Source organism: Desmodus rotundus, chromosome 6 (genome assembly GCF_022682495.2).
Source record: "Desmodus rotundus isolate HL8 chromosome 6, HLdesRot8A.1, whole genome shotgun sequence".
NCBI classification, from domain to species: Eukaryota; Metazoa; Chordata; class Mammalia; order Chiroptera; family Phyllostomidae; genus Desmodus; species Desmodus rotundus.
Genome location: NC_071392.1, coordinates 84,526,063 through 84,542,168, shown reverse-complemented (window position 1 = coordinate 84,542,168; position 16,106 = coordinate 84,526,063). Strand labels below are relative to the sequence as shown.

The 16,106-nt window shown below is 49.2% G+C and overlaps 1 protein-coding gene across 1 annotated transcript in view; it reads right to left on the bottom strand.

Annotated features, from left to right (window-relative positions):
- TMEM178B (transmembrane protein 178B) overlaps positions 1-16,106 on the bottom strand; it is a 323,697-nt gene that overhangs the window by 47,854 nt on the left and 259,737 nt on the right. The gene's annotated exons all lie outside the window — the stretch shown is intronic.

The following is a 16,106-nucleotide window of genomic DNA, read 5'->3' as shown; positions in this document are numbered from 1 at the left end:
TAAAAAGCCTTTATTTTATTAATTTCGTTTTTTAAATTCTTAAGACCACTGTGCCCTTTCAGCACTGGGCAATCTTTCAGGAGGCCTCTTGTCAAGAATCAGAACATGAGGAACATCAATCGGTATGATTCCAGATTTACGGACACAAGTGACTGGGGCAGGAGAAACGCTGCTTTCGGTAGACAAGTAGAAATGAAAAATGCACGTGTGCCCTGAAGAGGGTATCAGCCATAAAATCCTGAGGGTCAGTCCGGACGGGGCAGCAGACAATTGCTTTGAATGGCGCACTTTGCATGTGCCGAGCAGACACCATGCTCAGCACACACAAAGTGCTCCAGAAACATTCCTGGTTGATCAATGGACAATTTTCGAACATCAAAGCTCACAATGACATGGTAGTAGAATGCTCCTCTATGTTCTTAGTGATGTGACGAAGCTCAGTGTCCTTCCAAAGACCTAATGAAGAGCGAAAGTCCACCAATCACAGTGATGTTTCTTAATTAAAAGTGAAAGTGTTGAACCTTGAAAACCAGAAGTGCCCGAGGTCAGACTGCCTGGGTTTTCAGCATTGGCTCTTGTCAGCCACGTGACACTGGTCATCTCTAAGCCTCAGTTTCCCCACCTGTACCATGGAGCTAATAACCCTCAGAATGAGGGTTAGAGGGGATCGTGTACAGCACGCAGTAGGTTCTCCACAAAGGTGAGCTCTTCAGGAAACTGGACCATCAAGTTGGCAAAGCGAGTTCTCTCCATTTCCTCTCTGAATCTGTCTAAATACTCTTTAGCAAATGGTGTAGATCAAATGAAACCTGCCACTTTCCAGACTCTAAATGCATAAGTTAGGTGGAAATTCTCTTTTGTCAATAAATAGCATGAATTTTGTTGTCAACACACTCAAGATGCTGCAAATCTCTTGGGGCCACGATTCACAAGCAGAAACATAAGAGAGGATCCGGCTGCTTCTGCCCTTGCCGTGATGCTAGAGCCCGGGGCACACGTACAGCAGCTTGTTGGCCAATTTATTATTTGAAATGAGGCGGGTACAGCGCGCGAAACCTTGCTCAGATTTTACACCTAGTCCCCGTGCCCCCCACTCTCATCCTTGGGGTCTGACACTGTGCCTGCCTCACTTCATAATAATGAAAGCATTTACTCGGCACTTACCATGCCCTGAATGAAGCTCTAATGAAGACTTTTACACTCATTATTTAATTGTTACAGCAACCTTATGCTTTGGAGACTACTCAGAGGGACTCCCTGCCCAATGGGGTCACTCTTACTGAAAAAAAAAAAGTGGGCCCAATCAAATCCTCTGTGGGGATGTAGGAATGTGAGGGGCATATAGAAAGGCAGGTGACTCATGCTTGGTCTGGCATCCAAAGAACACTGGGTCACCATTCCCATACCGTCCAAGAGAAGCCCTGAGACCCAAGGACACTGTGGAGCTAAGGACACGCTGCCCCCATACTTCATTATCTTAAGTCTTTGCAGCAAAAGCTCATCATCAAATACAATCTGGGCTTGCCTCCTCCCGGCAACCTGAAAGGGACTCGCCAATAAAGCCCACGAGAGCCAAGAGACACCAGATTCCTGAAGTTCTGCGGCTTGCTGAGCGATGTGTAAGAAAAATGTTGACCATTTTACATTAAATTCAATTAGTGAGTTTGCACTGATTGTTTTATTCAGTGCTGAGTGCTGTGCCTCCCACTTAGGCTCCATAAATGCGCTAAATGAATGGGTGAGTCGTCTGAGTTCTACTTTTAAATTGAATGCACGGAGCACGATCATTTTGTGAGCAGCCGGAGTTGCACATGGCACATTTTTACAACCCAAAGGTGAGAGAATGACTAAGAATCAATAAACGGGGCTTTCAGAAAGGTTCTTTTTGTATTTTTGCTTTCCCCCAAATGTTCATTTTGTGCTTTAAAAATGTTTCCTTCCCATGAGGTGGTTCCTCCCTTATTTACACGGAAGATTTACCATTGTAACCATTTCTAATTGCACAGTTCACTGGCATTAAGCACATTCCCATTGTTGTGCAACCATCACCCCACCCATCTCCCAAGCTTTTTCATCTTCCCAAACTGAAACTCTGTATCCATTAAACTCCAAACATCCACATATGAGAGAAACATCGATCAGTTGCCTCTTGCACGCACACCAACCAGGGACCAAACCCACAACCCAGGCATGTGCCCTGACCGGGAATTGAACCAGCAACTTTTTACTTTGCAGGATGCCACCCAACCAACCGAGTCACACCAGTCAGGCCCATCTTTGTTTTTGTTTGTTTGGGTTTTGTTTTTGTTTTTTTTTTAAGAAAATGCCTAAGGGCACAGTCTCAAGGAAAGCAGTGAGAGCAGTAACATGAAGACCTAGAGACCTGACTTGGAAAGGCATCTGTTCAGAGGGTTTTGTTGGGAGGACCCGTTGCACCTGCACTGGCAGAGCAGCGTCCCAAGGGCCTGCTGGCTGTGGCACAGACAGAGGCTCATTGCACAGACCCAGGCACCACGCTGAGGACCGAGTTGAGGACCGCGAAGGCACGCCAAGTCAAAGCGAAGCACTTGTAATAGAAACGCATGTCCCCTCTACATCTGCGATAAATCAGGAAATTTTCCAAAAAGTAGGCAATTGGGGATGTTGGGGAGAGAAGGAAGCAGCAGAGCCAGGACGCACAAGGCAGGCGAGTGTGGAGGAGGCCCCTGGCCCCTGTCCCTCTGGGCTGCTGGGCCCAGGACAGAGCAAAGACGAAGGTCCCCAGGGCTCAAAAGAGGAGAGCAGACACAATGCAAACCCCAAGTGAGAAAGGGTGAGTTTGAAAGGAGTTCAGAGCTTCAGTACCATGTAGTGTTAATTAACAGAACAGCGATTTGCCAATGAGCGCCCAGCAGGGTGATCATCTGCCCCACCAAGAGGCTCTGCTTTCCTGATGGAATCTCAAGTGCACGAGCCATGAAATTACTTCTAAAAAAAAAAAGACAAAGACAGTCAAAGAGGACAAGCACTTACATTTGTGCACTGGAGAGACTCTTGCTGTTCTCTTTCTTGAAGAAAACAGGCTAATTACAGACCTGAGATGACACAGAAATACCCAACCTTAGCATCTCTCTCAGGAAAGCAGAAAATGCTAACTAAAATAAACTAACAAAAACACTGAACCGATGCAAAACAATGCACCTGGCAGTATTTTACCTACACTATCCCATGCAATCTTCCCAAAACCCCACTATCATTCTCATTTCACAGATGCGGCAGCAGCAGCACAGAGAGGTTAAGGAACTTGCTCAAGGTCACCCAGCAAAATGGAATCCAAACATTCCATCATCCTTCCTGACACTCAAATAAAATCCCAGCTTTTCCACGAGCCATGCAAGGCCCTTTGGGACCTGGCTCCTGTTGCACTCTCCAGCCTCTCACTATCCCCCACCATGTCTCTTACCCACAAATCTTTCATGCTACTCACACTAATCAATGAGGAGCTTCCGCCCCCATACTTGTCAGGGCTCTCCAGCCTCCCACTCTTCTGTGCCTGGGCCTTTTCACCTGCTGCTCCTTTTGTGTAAAAACACCTGCCCTTCTGCCTGGATAAAGCCTCCTGCATCTTCAGAGCCCACCTGAGGCCACCTCCTCCGCAGAGCCTCCTGTGCCTAGCCAGCCAGAATGGGCTTCTTTCCTCTGCTCCCTGCACCTCCCATACCGACCTCTGCTACAGCTCTTCATTCATTCACTCACCCACTCACTCGCATGTGTAAGCCCCATTCCAGTTCCAGGGCAGGAACCACAGCCATCTCTGGTTTATTTGCTGTGTCTCCAGCCTCCAATCCAACAGTTCCCCAAGTATGGTCCTGGCAGCAGCCTGGCCAACCTGGGAACTTGTTAGGAATGCAAATTGTTGGGCCCCACCCCAGATCTACAGAATGGAAACTCCAGTGATGGAGCCCAGAAGTCTCTGTTTTAACGAGCCGTCCAGTTTGGAAACCACTGCTTGAATACAGTGCTTGGCACCATCGTGTTCAGTGAGGGTGCAGTGGATGGACACACAGCTGTCACTAGAAACCCAGGACCCTGCAGAGCCTGGGGAGACCTCACGTTCCATGCTCCCGGGGCGGTAATCAGACTGCCTTTCTCAGCTTTCCTGTCCTGGCCCAAGATTCTGGGGTTACCACACAGTTGTCCCTGGGTGTCTGCAGGAGACTGGTCCCAGGACCCCCTGCAGATGTCCATCCACCAAAATCTGTGGATGCTCACGTCCCTCATATAAAATGGGATTGTATTTGCATATAACCCATGTACATCCTCCCGTATGTTTTAAATCATCTACAGACTATTTACAACACTTAATACAATGGAAATGCTAGGCGAATAGCTGTTATGCTGTATTGTTGAGAGAATAACAACATAAAAAAGTCTGTACGTGTTTACTACAAACACAACCATTGCAGGTCTGACTACACAGACCTGACTACATCAGCGACGGCGCAACATTTTCCCCTACAAATATTTTCAATCTAAAATCGCCTGAATCTGCAGGTGCAGAACCCATGGATATAGAAGGCCAACTGTATTTTCAATCCTGTTCTAGCCCCGGTGCAGCTGACAACAAGCTAGGTGACTTTGGAACAAATCAAATCAATGGATCGTTGGCTCAGGTGACCTTGTGGAACCATAATGGGCCTCGGAGTCAGCAAACTCAGGGACAGGACCCAGCCCTGACCCCTGCTGGGTAACACACCTGTCCTCCCTGCTCCTCCATTTCCTTTCTGAAAAGCAGACCTGCCTCCTTCCCAGGGCTGACATGAGCATCATAAGAGAATATGTGGATGTCTTCTTCCACTTTAAAGCATCCTATAAATGTTCATCACTACCGACAAAATGAGGTGCGCTGGGCCGGGGCAGTGCCAGTGTCCAAAGTGTTTCAGTACTAAAACTCTGTGATTCTGTGAGATCCAGATAAAATCCCATTTCAGCGGACACTAAAAAAAGATGGGCTCCTCATATGAGTGGTGGGTCGTGACGCAGGGGAGGGCGAAAGACTGCTTCTAACCAGCTCAGACACTCCCAAGTGTGTGACGTGGTAAAGCTCCTTACCCTCTTTGTATGCAGTTTCCTCGTCTGTAAAATGGGTCATTACCACCACCCACCTGTCGAGGCTGTTGACTAGCTGTAAGACACGAAAGTGCACTGTAAGCCTCCAGTAGATACGGGGGCTCTCATACTAACGCACTGCTGCTGTTGTTCACGGTACCGGTCTCGTTCCTGGGGGGAACAGCACAAAGTAGGAGGTGGTCTAGTGTCAGACAATCTACAAAGAATAATTTGAGTTAATACAATCTCCTGAGTCTGTGGCACCAGATTGAAGATATTTTTGTGCTCCAGACGAGGGAGCCGTGTTTCTCTGGTTTTGGTTTGTCTTGGTTTTGTTTGGTTGATTCAGACATCAGGCAGGGCAGTCTTTTTGAAATCATTTGAGTCGAACGTTTCAGGGACCATCACTGCCAAGAAAGTGCCCAACAGTTTAGAGCAAAGGGCCAGCCCCCGTTTTCTGCAAAGGGCCAGGCAGTGAATATATCGGGCTGTCCAGGCCACTGTCTTTGCTGCCATTGCCACTCAATTCTGTCACTAGCACGAGGGTGCAGCAGGCAGCACGGGAGCCAGTAGCAGAGCTGGATTTGGCCGCGGGCCGTAGTTTGTGATCTCTGGCTTGGAAACCCAAGAAACTGGAGGTGACTGAATCGTGATCCCCCTTTTCCCGTCTCCGTTCAAAGCACTTCATTTTCTTTGCTAATTTGTTATCGAGAAATTAGCTGTCAACTATTTTATCACTGGTTCAGGTAGCCTGAGGTTGTGAATTCTAGAAATGTGTAAGTTGTAGCAAATTCCACTTCAGAGTTCGAGTCATGTGAAGTTCTTTATAGGATTTTTATCCTAACAAACGGCATGCAAAGGAAGGCCCAGTATTAGAAAATAAAACTATTCCCAGGTCTGTCCGCGCAAACTGCTTCTCTCTCATTCTAATTAGAATATAATGAATTTTACTAAGTGAAAATTTTAACATACAACATATACTTCAATTAATCTCTGTTTTTCTAGGAGTTAATCAAAGCTATGAAAACAGGGTCTTTTTTTCTTTAATCCTCTCCCAAGGACATTTTTTCACTGCTTTTAGAGAGAGAGGAAAGGAGAGAGAAAACATCGATGCAAGAGAGAAGCATCAATTGGTTGCCTCCCAAACGTGCCTGGTCCAGAGATCACACTGGCAACACAGGTATGTGCCCTGACTAGGGATCGAACCTACAACCTTTCTGTTACAGGATGATGCTCCAATGAACTGGGCCACACTGCCCAGGGTGAAAACATGGTCCTTTGACCCACTATATATGTAGAGTACAAATGTAAGAATATCAGTGCACGATAAATAATCTTAATACGCTTAGACACAGATCTCCAAATGATGTGGGGTCGATTTGTCCTGTTGGAAGTCTTTAGAATTCGGGAGTGGTGGGTGGAGCTCTCATTTCCATATCCAACTCTGGTGCCATCTGGGAGAGAGGACAGGAAGCTTGGTCAAGATAAAAGGCAGGGGGCAAGGTAACCAATGGAGGGAGGCAGGAGTGTTCCAATAGCATCAGGCAGGGGCTTCATGGAACACGAGATCAAGAACAGGCCAGAATGCAGAGAGATGGAAGCCAAAGCCAGGAAGAAAGGAAGAAGCAGAAATAACCCCTACGCGCTGCCAGGAAGCCAGGCAAATCAGATTTCAGAGGGTACCTTTCAGGGCTTCTGACACTCTGGAAATGGAACATTTAACCTACGGTATGCAGTGAGCAGATGTGAGCTGGAAAATGACAGGGTGCAGAGAGGTGGGTGGCAATTTTATCTGCTATTTGAACCTTAACAACCCAGTTTTAGGAAAACAGATTTTAAAAAATACAATAAATGATGCAGTGCACCTCCTCTCTGCCTGGTGGCGACGGGCTTCCATTTTAAGGAGGATTGAATATAACACAGACCCTTTGATGCCCTGATACATGCATTAAAAGGGAACTCTGTCTGTAGAGGCTGTCACACCTGCTTCACGGCACCAGGAAGCCCACTCCCCACTCCAAAGAGGCCCAGAGGTTTCCGTGGCAGTGGGTGAAGGAGCCCCGCTGCCATGGCCCCGAGGTTCTCTTCTTTACGACAGTCCCCAGGGCGGGTCCTGGGGTGTCTGGGCAAAGGAGTGAGCATGTATCCTAGCGAAGGGGCTCAGTTTCTCTGGAGCCTGTGTTTGGGTTTGTGGGTGGGGTACAAGGAAAGTGGGGATAACAGTATAATTAATCCTCAAATTATATTAAAGCACTTTCCTGTAAATTAGTTCATTTGACCCTCAACCAGCAAGATAGATGGGGAGGGTGTTTTTCTCATTCTATAGTCAGGTAAATGGATCCCATGGTCAGAGTCAGCTAAGGTCAAGGTAAGTGGTATACACAGATCATGACCTTGTCTCTGGTCCTGGGGGAGGGCTTCCAGGATGGTGGAGGTCCCTCCTCTTGCCTAGGGACATGTGGTCCATGGCGCTGCCCTAGCCTGGCCTGGTGTGGACACTGGGTGTCTGGCTGCCCATGGGTATAAAGTAGGTGCCCAAAGGGTACTAGTTCGCCAAAGGAGCTGCAATTCTGTGTCCACGTGGTTAAGACTCGAGGCCTCCAGATCTGGCTGTGCTCAAGTACCCAGGGGACAGGGGAGGATCACATTTGAATCCATTATATATATAAGAAGAGCGGGAAGCCCAGGGCAGGTCACAGGGAAAGCCTGTGCTGATGTGAGAGGGGAAGAAGGGAGGTTGAAAGGCCTGAAGCAGAAGCACCAAGTGCCCACCTGCTCCACAGCAGGCTGCAAAGGGAACTCAGCCTGTGGTCTTGTCCTTGAGGTACTGGATGTGCTCTGAGGAGTAGACACAGCACTGTACCAGACACAGAAAGAAGACCTGGGTCCCAGGCCCAGCTCTGCTGCTGAGCAGCCACACAACCTTGGGAAAGATAGGAGCCCCAATTTCCCTGTCGGTAAGCAGGCACAATGGGTTGGATTGTGACCCCAAAGGCAATGTCCATACCCTAACCCCCGGCACCTGGGAGTGTGACCATATTTTGAAATAGGGTCTTTGCAGATGTAACTAAGTTAAGGATCTCAAAGTGAGACCGTCCTGGATTTAGAGTGTCTCCTAAACCCAATGACTGGGGTCCTTGAAAGAGAGGGAGATTTCTCACACGGAGACACGGGGAAGAAGGCCACGTGTGGAGTGTTGCAGAGACTGGAGTGAGGCCACCACGGTCAGTGAGTACCGGCAGGCACCAGAAGCTGGAAGAGGCAAGGAGAGACCCTGCCCTCCCAGAGCCTTCGGAGGGAGCGTGGCTGCGCTGACACCGGGCGTTTGGACTTTGGCATCCACAACTGGGAGACACTAAGCTCCTGCTGTCTTACGCCCCCTCAGCCTGTGGTCAGTTGTTATGGAAGCCCTGGGAGACTCAGTAGGGACAAATGCCATGTCCTGCTTCCTACCAGGGCGGCCCTGAGCGCAAGTGACATTTTGCAGCTGGCAGGGATGAGGTTGTGAAAGGGATGCATTTTCTGGGAGATTTTGGGCCCTCCTTCTGGAGAGACTCCTCTCTGCACTAACTCCTCGTGACCATGCCCCGTCCCCCCAGGGATGGGGAGCTGTCAGGTGGAGGATTCTCCAGGATAACTGATAAGCAGAGAGTGAGCGAGCTGACTCTGCTCCAGCCACTGAACTTGGTATCTGGTGTAGATGCTTGTACTTAGTGCTTTCAGAACTGTGTGAGCTAGGTCCTGTTATTAACCCCACCTTACCAATGAAAAAACAGACTCAGAAAGTGAGCACTGGGCCCAAGATCACAGCAAGTGGCAGAGGCAAGAGTCCAACCCCACGAGTCTGTGCCCCAGCCCCACCCCAGGAGGGTGACTGACAACCAGGCCCTTCCTCGTAGGGACTGTGCCTCCCGGCATGGACAGCTGGAAGCGCTGACGCTCTTACTAAATCCACTATGAGCATCTATGAGGGGTGTCCAACCCTTTGGCACCCCTGCACCACACTGGAAGAACAAGAGCTGTCTTGGGCCACACACTAAATACAGTGCAACATGTAATCACAAAAAAATATCTCATGATGTTTTAAGTAAATTTACGATTTTGTGTTGGGACGCATTCACGGCCATCCTGGGCTGCATGCGGCCAGGTTTGACTTCAGGTTTAGGATTTTTCTTGTCCCTTCTTCTCTTGCTGTATTTGAAAACAAATGCACAGGTATCCTCTATTTGAAAAAAGAAAAACAAAAACAACTTAGTGGGCAACAAAAATAAATGTCCAGGAAACTTAAAAACAGTAAGTCTCCAAAGTGTCAAACTCTGTGTTGGGTTCTGGGAACACAATGATGGATGTAAGCTGGTATCTATTCCCAAGAAGTCCATGGTCAAGTGGAAGAACAGGCATGGCTGCAGACAATTACTCCCTGACAGTACAGGTGTGGTGGGTCATCATTCACCCACTGGCAGGGGCTGTCCTGGAAGCAGGCCAGCCTGACACACTGGGAGTTCAAGAGTTTCAGACCAGCCTTGGTAGCATTCACTGCTTATGTTTTTTAATTTTTCCTGAATCTATTTACCAGATGACAAGAACAAAGAGATATGCAAATTAACTTGAGTGAGTTTCAGAAGTACAGAGAAGTTTCTGTACTCGCTACCTCTCCTTTCTTCAGTCCCCTCTCCCCTGAGCTCCCAGAAGCCCCCGCCCTGCCTTATTCTCTCTCAAACACAGCTGCCTTTTTCTGCTTCACCTCACGGCTTCAACTCGCACCCTGAGGGGGATGTGGAGCCTTCGCTTGGGTCAGTTTTGCCTTTCCTTTTCCAAAATAGTTTCCTCCTTCCTGGGACTTCCTTTTGCCCCTTCTTCACACCATGCTGGGACTCTTCCTACCCTTTCCCAGAGTAGTGTCTTTGGCCCATACTCTTGTTCAACGAGCTGGCATGTTTCCATTGGAGGTAAGCCGTTCATGCAATTCTGAGAAAAGGTGTTTACATTCTCTTGTAAAGCCAGAGCCTCCTCACACCCTCCCAAAGAAGGCTCAGGCAACTCTTTCTGGTGGGGGCCGGGGTGGTGGCCAAGGAGGGCTACAGGAGGCAGTGGCCTTTGGGCTGGGCTTTGAGGTGTGATTGGCAGAGCAGGGAAGGTATTCCAAGGACAGAGCGTGCCTGGCAGGACAGAATAGGGTGTGGTAGGACACGGTGCAGCAGCACGTCACCCCCTTTGCCTGTCCTCTCTGTCCTGAGCTTACACAGTGACCAGTTGTACTAGTGTCCTGTTTTCCTCCTCTTTACTCTCCAAAACCTTCTCCAAAGGCCTGTGACCTCCTCCTCCTGAAAGACCTTCTTAGAAACACTATTAGGGGAACAAGAATGGGAGCCAGTCACCATTAATGACCCCAGTCTCAAGTGGCGGATTGCTTATCTAGGGTAGCTATTGCCTGTGAGCCCACCACTCCCAATTCTACCCAGAGCCAAGGAATACTTCTCCAAAACTTATGCACATGACTTTTATACAAAATAGAATGAACACGTCTCAAAAACTTATTCAACACATTGAGGGAACCAATAAGATGCTATAGCTGGTTCAAAGATCATTAAAGAACTGGAGTCTATATGCCCCACAGGGAACCGCATCTAAAATACACTCGCTTTACAACTAAGATTGCTGGGTTAGGTACCAAACTGGCTCGTGGACCACAGTAAGCACTGGACTTACCTGTTCTCCAGGCTGGAAGTCATTGGTATGTCTACAGGGCAGTATGCAGCCATCACCGTTGGGTAGAATCAGCTGTTGTGCTATCAGTGTTCTGAAAGTGAACACCTTCCCTGACAGAGTTGTAAACATCCTCATCAGTAGTAAACAGCACATCAAGCCGAAATGCTCACCCCTGCGGAGCCAGACAATTCCAGGCAGCCAGCTGGACGCCTCCCCGCCCTATACAGTCAGAGCACCCACAGCCAACCCTTCGCTCCACTTCCACATCTGGGACGATTACTTTCTTTACCACCGGCAAAGGCAGCCTGGGAAATTTCCACGTAGTAGTTCTGCTCTTTGTTATTCTTCTTTCCGAACACTTAGTGTCTTCAATGGGCGTGCCAGGTATTCTGCCCTGCGGTGGCCACACCAGCAGGAAGCTAAAGCTTAGTGCCTGCCCCCTGGGGGAACTTCTCTGCCCCACCAGGCACTACAAGGAAGGGTTAAAGAGAGGAGCAGCCCAGAGGACAGATATTATTAAAGTTCTGGGGAGAGAGAAACCTGCTCTGGTGGTGAAGGGCAAGGAGGCATCTTGAGGAAGCTCCTGATGCCTGTGGGTTTGGCTAACCTGGTTTCCCCCTTGTCTGGCACATGGTGTCTGTCTGCCTGTCTGCGGGTGTGGGTGTAGGCTCCCTTCTTTGCCTGTTCTGCAGAGCTGGGAGTTGGGGCTCTTCAGCGATTCGTTTCCTCCGCCCTTCTCCGTGCCTGTCACTACTGCCCACATTTCACCTGTTGTGGGGGAGCTGCTTCGTGGTAGAGAGATCAAATGCCCTGCTCTGTAACTACGCAGGCCATGCCACCGACAGTTTGGGATCGAGTGTGTCGGTGAGGCTGTGCAAAGACCAAACCGAGAGAGGGGAGGATGGGAGAGATGAAAAGGTGGGAGGAAAAGGAGATTTATGAGCAGTTGCCTGGAGACCGGTGGACAGATGTGGAGTTGCCCACAGTCAGGGGCAGGCTGAGGCTTGGGACCAGGCAGACAGCTACAGCCAGAGTCCAGGAGTAAGGAGAAAAACACTTGAACTGACTTTGAGATAAAAAGGCAAAGCCTGAGGGGGGATGCACGTTAGGCACCTGAAGATAAGAAACAAGAAAATGGGAGGGACGTCAGGACTGGGGAGATAAATCTGGTTTGAATTTGCATTGATGTGAAACCTTTCCAAAATTAAAAAAGAGAGGCAAAAAAAAAAAAAAAAGCAAACAGGTACGAATCTGTGCTGTTCGCATATTCAGAGAACACTAATTACAGCGTGACGCTTTCTAATTTGGGACTGGGGAGATGGCGTGCCTTCCTGCTGATGAAAACGCCCTTTGAGCCTCTCTCCTGCCCACCCCTTGTCTGGAGATCGGGAAGGAGCTGCAAAATGCCACCTAGGAGAGTCATCGTCCTGCCTCCATCCCCTCCCAGCTGCGTGTCCCTGGAGGAGTTGGTTTACCTTCCTGGGTCTCAGGCTCCTCCTAGGCACAAGGAGCAGGCTGAACTACGGTGACCTGCCTCGCCTGGCAGCCCTGGAAGCTCACACCAGAGGCATTAGCACAAGTACCCCATGGCTTCCCCACACAGCCTGGGCCTCTCCACCCCACCATCCCAGCAAATCATCTTTTCTGCTCCCCGCCTAACAGTCTGAGATTTTGTTCTGTTTTGTTTTCATTAGTGTTCGTGTATTTAATGTGTGGCCCAAGACAAGTCTTCTTCTTCCAGTGTGGCCCAGAGAAGCCAAAAGGCTGGACGCCCCTGGTAGACCTTTAAGAGTCCAGCCCTGTCCCTTCATCTTCCTGAGGCTCCATCTTCTCCTCTGTCCCGTGAGAGGCCTGGACCAGTGAAGCCCCGAAGGTCATGCTGGCTCTCAAGACCTCTGAGCCCCCAAAGGCAGCAGGACCAGGACTCCCATAGCCAGAGGGCAGCTGGGTAAGGAAGGGACGCCCTGTCCCCAAAGCAGGTGGGAGGCTGGTGGTAGGAGCAAGGGGTCAGTGAGGGGGAAGGGGTGGGGGCATTTGCCTCTTCCGACCTTTGAAAGATTCTGTCCTCTTCCTCTGGAGTTTGGACAGCAAACTCCTGGAAGATGAGGCACCCAAGACGACCAGGGATAACTCGGGATGAGGAACAGGTGAGGGGTGTGGGCAGAGCTGCCCCTGCCCTGGTGTAGTGACATGACCTCCCTCCACCCTCATGCTGCCTTGCTCTGCACTCCCCCTCTTTTGGGAGGGGGTTGGCGGCATGACCAGAAGGGGCCCCTGGCCTCTCACTTCACCCCATTTCCCAGGGCTTGGCCAGACGCAGAGCTGGGAGAATCCAGACCTCCATTATGATTAGGAGGGTGAAGATCATTCTATTACCAGTAATAGTATATTGTAAATATCCCATCTCCACCTGGTAATTAGTGCCGCACCCCCCCCCAGGAAGCAATGCTGGGTAATCATGGCATTTTGCATTTTGCGGGTGCTGCTGTTTATTATATGCGGTATTTCAGTGGCTTGTGTGGGAGAAAGAATTAATTATAGCTCTCTGGTTCCAGCCCATTCCAACCCCACCCCATCCTTTCCTCCCATTCCCCTCGCGTAGAAAGCAGAGTAAACACACAGTGCCGGCTCGCTGTTTACTGAGGCTGGGAGGGCACCGCACTGCGCACCAGGCCTGAACCGGAAGTCAAGGGCTGCCTCTGGTGCTACCACCAAAGGACAGAGGGGCCTTGGAGGCACTGCTGAATGTCTCAGGGCCTCGGTTTGCTCTTTCTAAGAGTGGAATAACAAATCAGCCCTGCTTGTGCTCTAAGCTTGTTATAAGGTCGAAACAATGAAACTTCGGAAGCTGCGCAATGCTACAGTACAGCACACGTGGAGTTACGTGCTTAACTGTATCGTGTGTGTGTGTGTGTGTGTGTGTGTGTGTGTGTGTGTAATTTCCTCTGTAGGTTCTTCTGGAACGTATCTGCAGCCAGGTTTCTTTGGAAAGCTAACCGAACTAAAGAACTAAAATCCGAATGATTAGAGACAAGTCAGTCCACGGTGGTGGGCGTGGCTTTGGCAATAAGAAGAGGGAGTGAGGGGGACACACTGGTGTAAGGCACTGCAGGGGGTTGTGGGTAGACGAAGAGGAGGTTCAAGATAACCAATAGGTCACAGGTATCACAATTTGTGGGGAGCACATATGTAAATGGAACAAGAACCTAAAAATGGGCTAGAACACTGGAGGAAATTCAGAGCAGGGAGGCGGAGGAGGACTGGGGTGAGATGTGGCTAAGGAGAAAAAATATACATATATATGTATAAAAGAACTATATCTGTAATTTGCTTCATCCGTATCTTAGAATGAGAGAACATGTAAACAAACCAGGCATAGATGGAAAATGACAAATAGCAGAAATTGCTCAAAATACCGTAAAACTACATTAACACTGGCATTGGTGGAGGGCAGCTGTGTTGCAGACGGCACCCCTGGGACGGAGGTGCTGTGGACGCCGTGGTTCTACACAGGGGCCGTGAATGGGTTGTTGTTATCAGACACTGTGGAGGGTGAGGCGTTTTAGAATTTATAATCCCCCGAAGAACTCCTGAAGTTAGGTATTAGTACCGATCAGGAAACAGAGGGTCAGCAAACACGGATACCTTGTCCAAAGCCACACAGCCAGCTCATGGCAGAGCTGGGATTCATGCCCATGTGTGACTTCTGAGTCGCCTCACTGGGCCGCCTCTCACGGTAGACAGGAGGGTCCCTCCTCCATATTAGGCCCACGTGTGACTAGGATGGGGGAATAACACCTAAAGCAGGGGTGTCCAACCTGCAGTCCGCAGGCTGCATGTGGCTCAGGATGGCCATAAATGCAGCCCAACACAAAATCATAAATTTACTTAAAATATTATGAGATTTTTTGTGTGATTACATGTCGCAATGTATTTAACATGTGGTCCAAGACAACTCTTCTTCTTCCAGTGTGGCCCAGAGATGCCGAAAGGTTGGACAACCCTGCCTGAAACCAAACTTTCTTCAGCTCAAACCCTAAGTTCCTGCCATCACACCCCACTTCCTCAGGAAGAAGCCCGACCTGTGCTTGTCCTGGAAGCTCAGGAGATGGGAACTGAGGCCAGCAACAGTCAGGAGGTTCTGGACTGCCGTTCCCTTTCTCATCCCCCAGGGTATCCTGCAAGGCTGAGAGGGTGCTCTGTGGTCGTTAGGGGGAACACCCTGGACCAAACTGTGCAGGATCAAGCGTGAAACGAAATCCCCCAGGGATGCAGCTACAAGTGAAGGGGAGGTCAAATGCCAGAGCTCGCTGATGATTTGTGGAGAAAAAAGAAGAGTTTCCTTCAATGTGTCCAGTCGTTAGAAGGTAAGAGAACATAAATCACAGAAATAGAGGATAATCTCCCAAAGTGAAGTCATCCTTTTGTCAAAAGTGGAAAAGGTAAAAAAAAAAAAAAAAAAGAGAGAGCGAGAGAGAGAGAGAAGTCTAGGCTAATAAATTCTTCCTAAATTAAGGCAAAAGTGTCTTTGTACTAATCCCCCCAACAGGATGCTGCATGCCTGGAATTCACTTGTGCCATTAGCCTTCTCCAAGCCCAAACCTGACTCCCCTAAGAGAAAAGTGGGTCTGTGGACTGTGGCAACCACGTGCATAAGAACGAGCAGGACAAAAATTAAGGTCTTCTGGAGAGCGTGGGAACATCTTTGCAGAAGATTTGTGACACGTTCGTCTTGGGGACCTTACTCTGTGGAGTACCAGCTGCCGGTAGCTCCTCTAGGTCAAGAGCCTGGAGGGGTTCCTAGGAAGATGCTAAGTCAGGGTTAGAACTAAGCTCTGAACCCATAATGCAGATGGGGTGATTTCATTTTCTATCTCCTGACCCCTTAGCTGCATCCCACAAATTCTTCCAGACCCTTCAACTTCTGTCTTATCCTGGACATCCTCTGGCTCCTTCACGCATCCTTGACCCGAATGTCTTCGACCGTTTGCACTCTGGGTTGAATGTGTTGATTCTATCATCATTATACTTGTATTAATTCTCTTTCTCCTGGTTTCAAGAGCTGTACATTGCCTTTGCCTCCCCCTCACTGCTGAGTAAAGAGTTGTCGCTCAGTAAATATCCTGCTGATTCAGTAACAGACTAAAGATTTGGGAATGCTTGGCTTCCTGGTTACTTAAAGACAGAGGGAAAGGGAAAGGAAGAGAAAGACTGAGTTGCCCTGGGGGAGATAAAGGCCCCCAGCAGTGCCCAGGATGGCCTCCATCCCCAGAAACAAGCTCTCTGTATCAGAGAGGAGAAAAATGAGT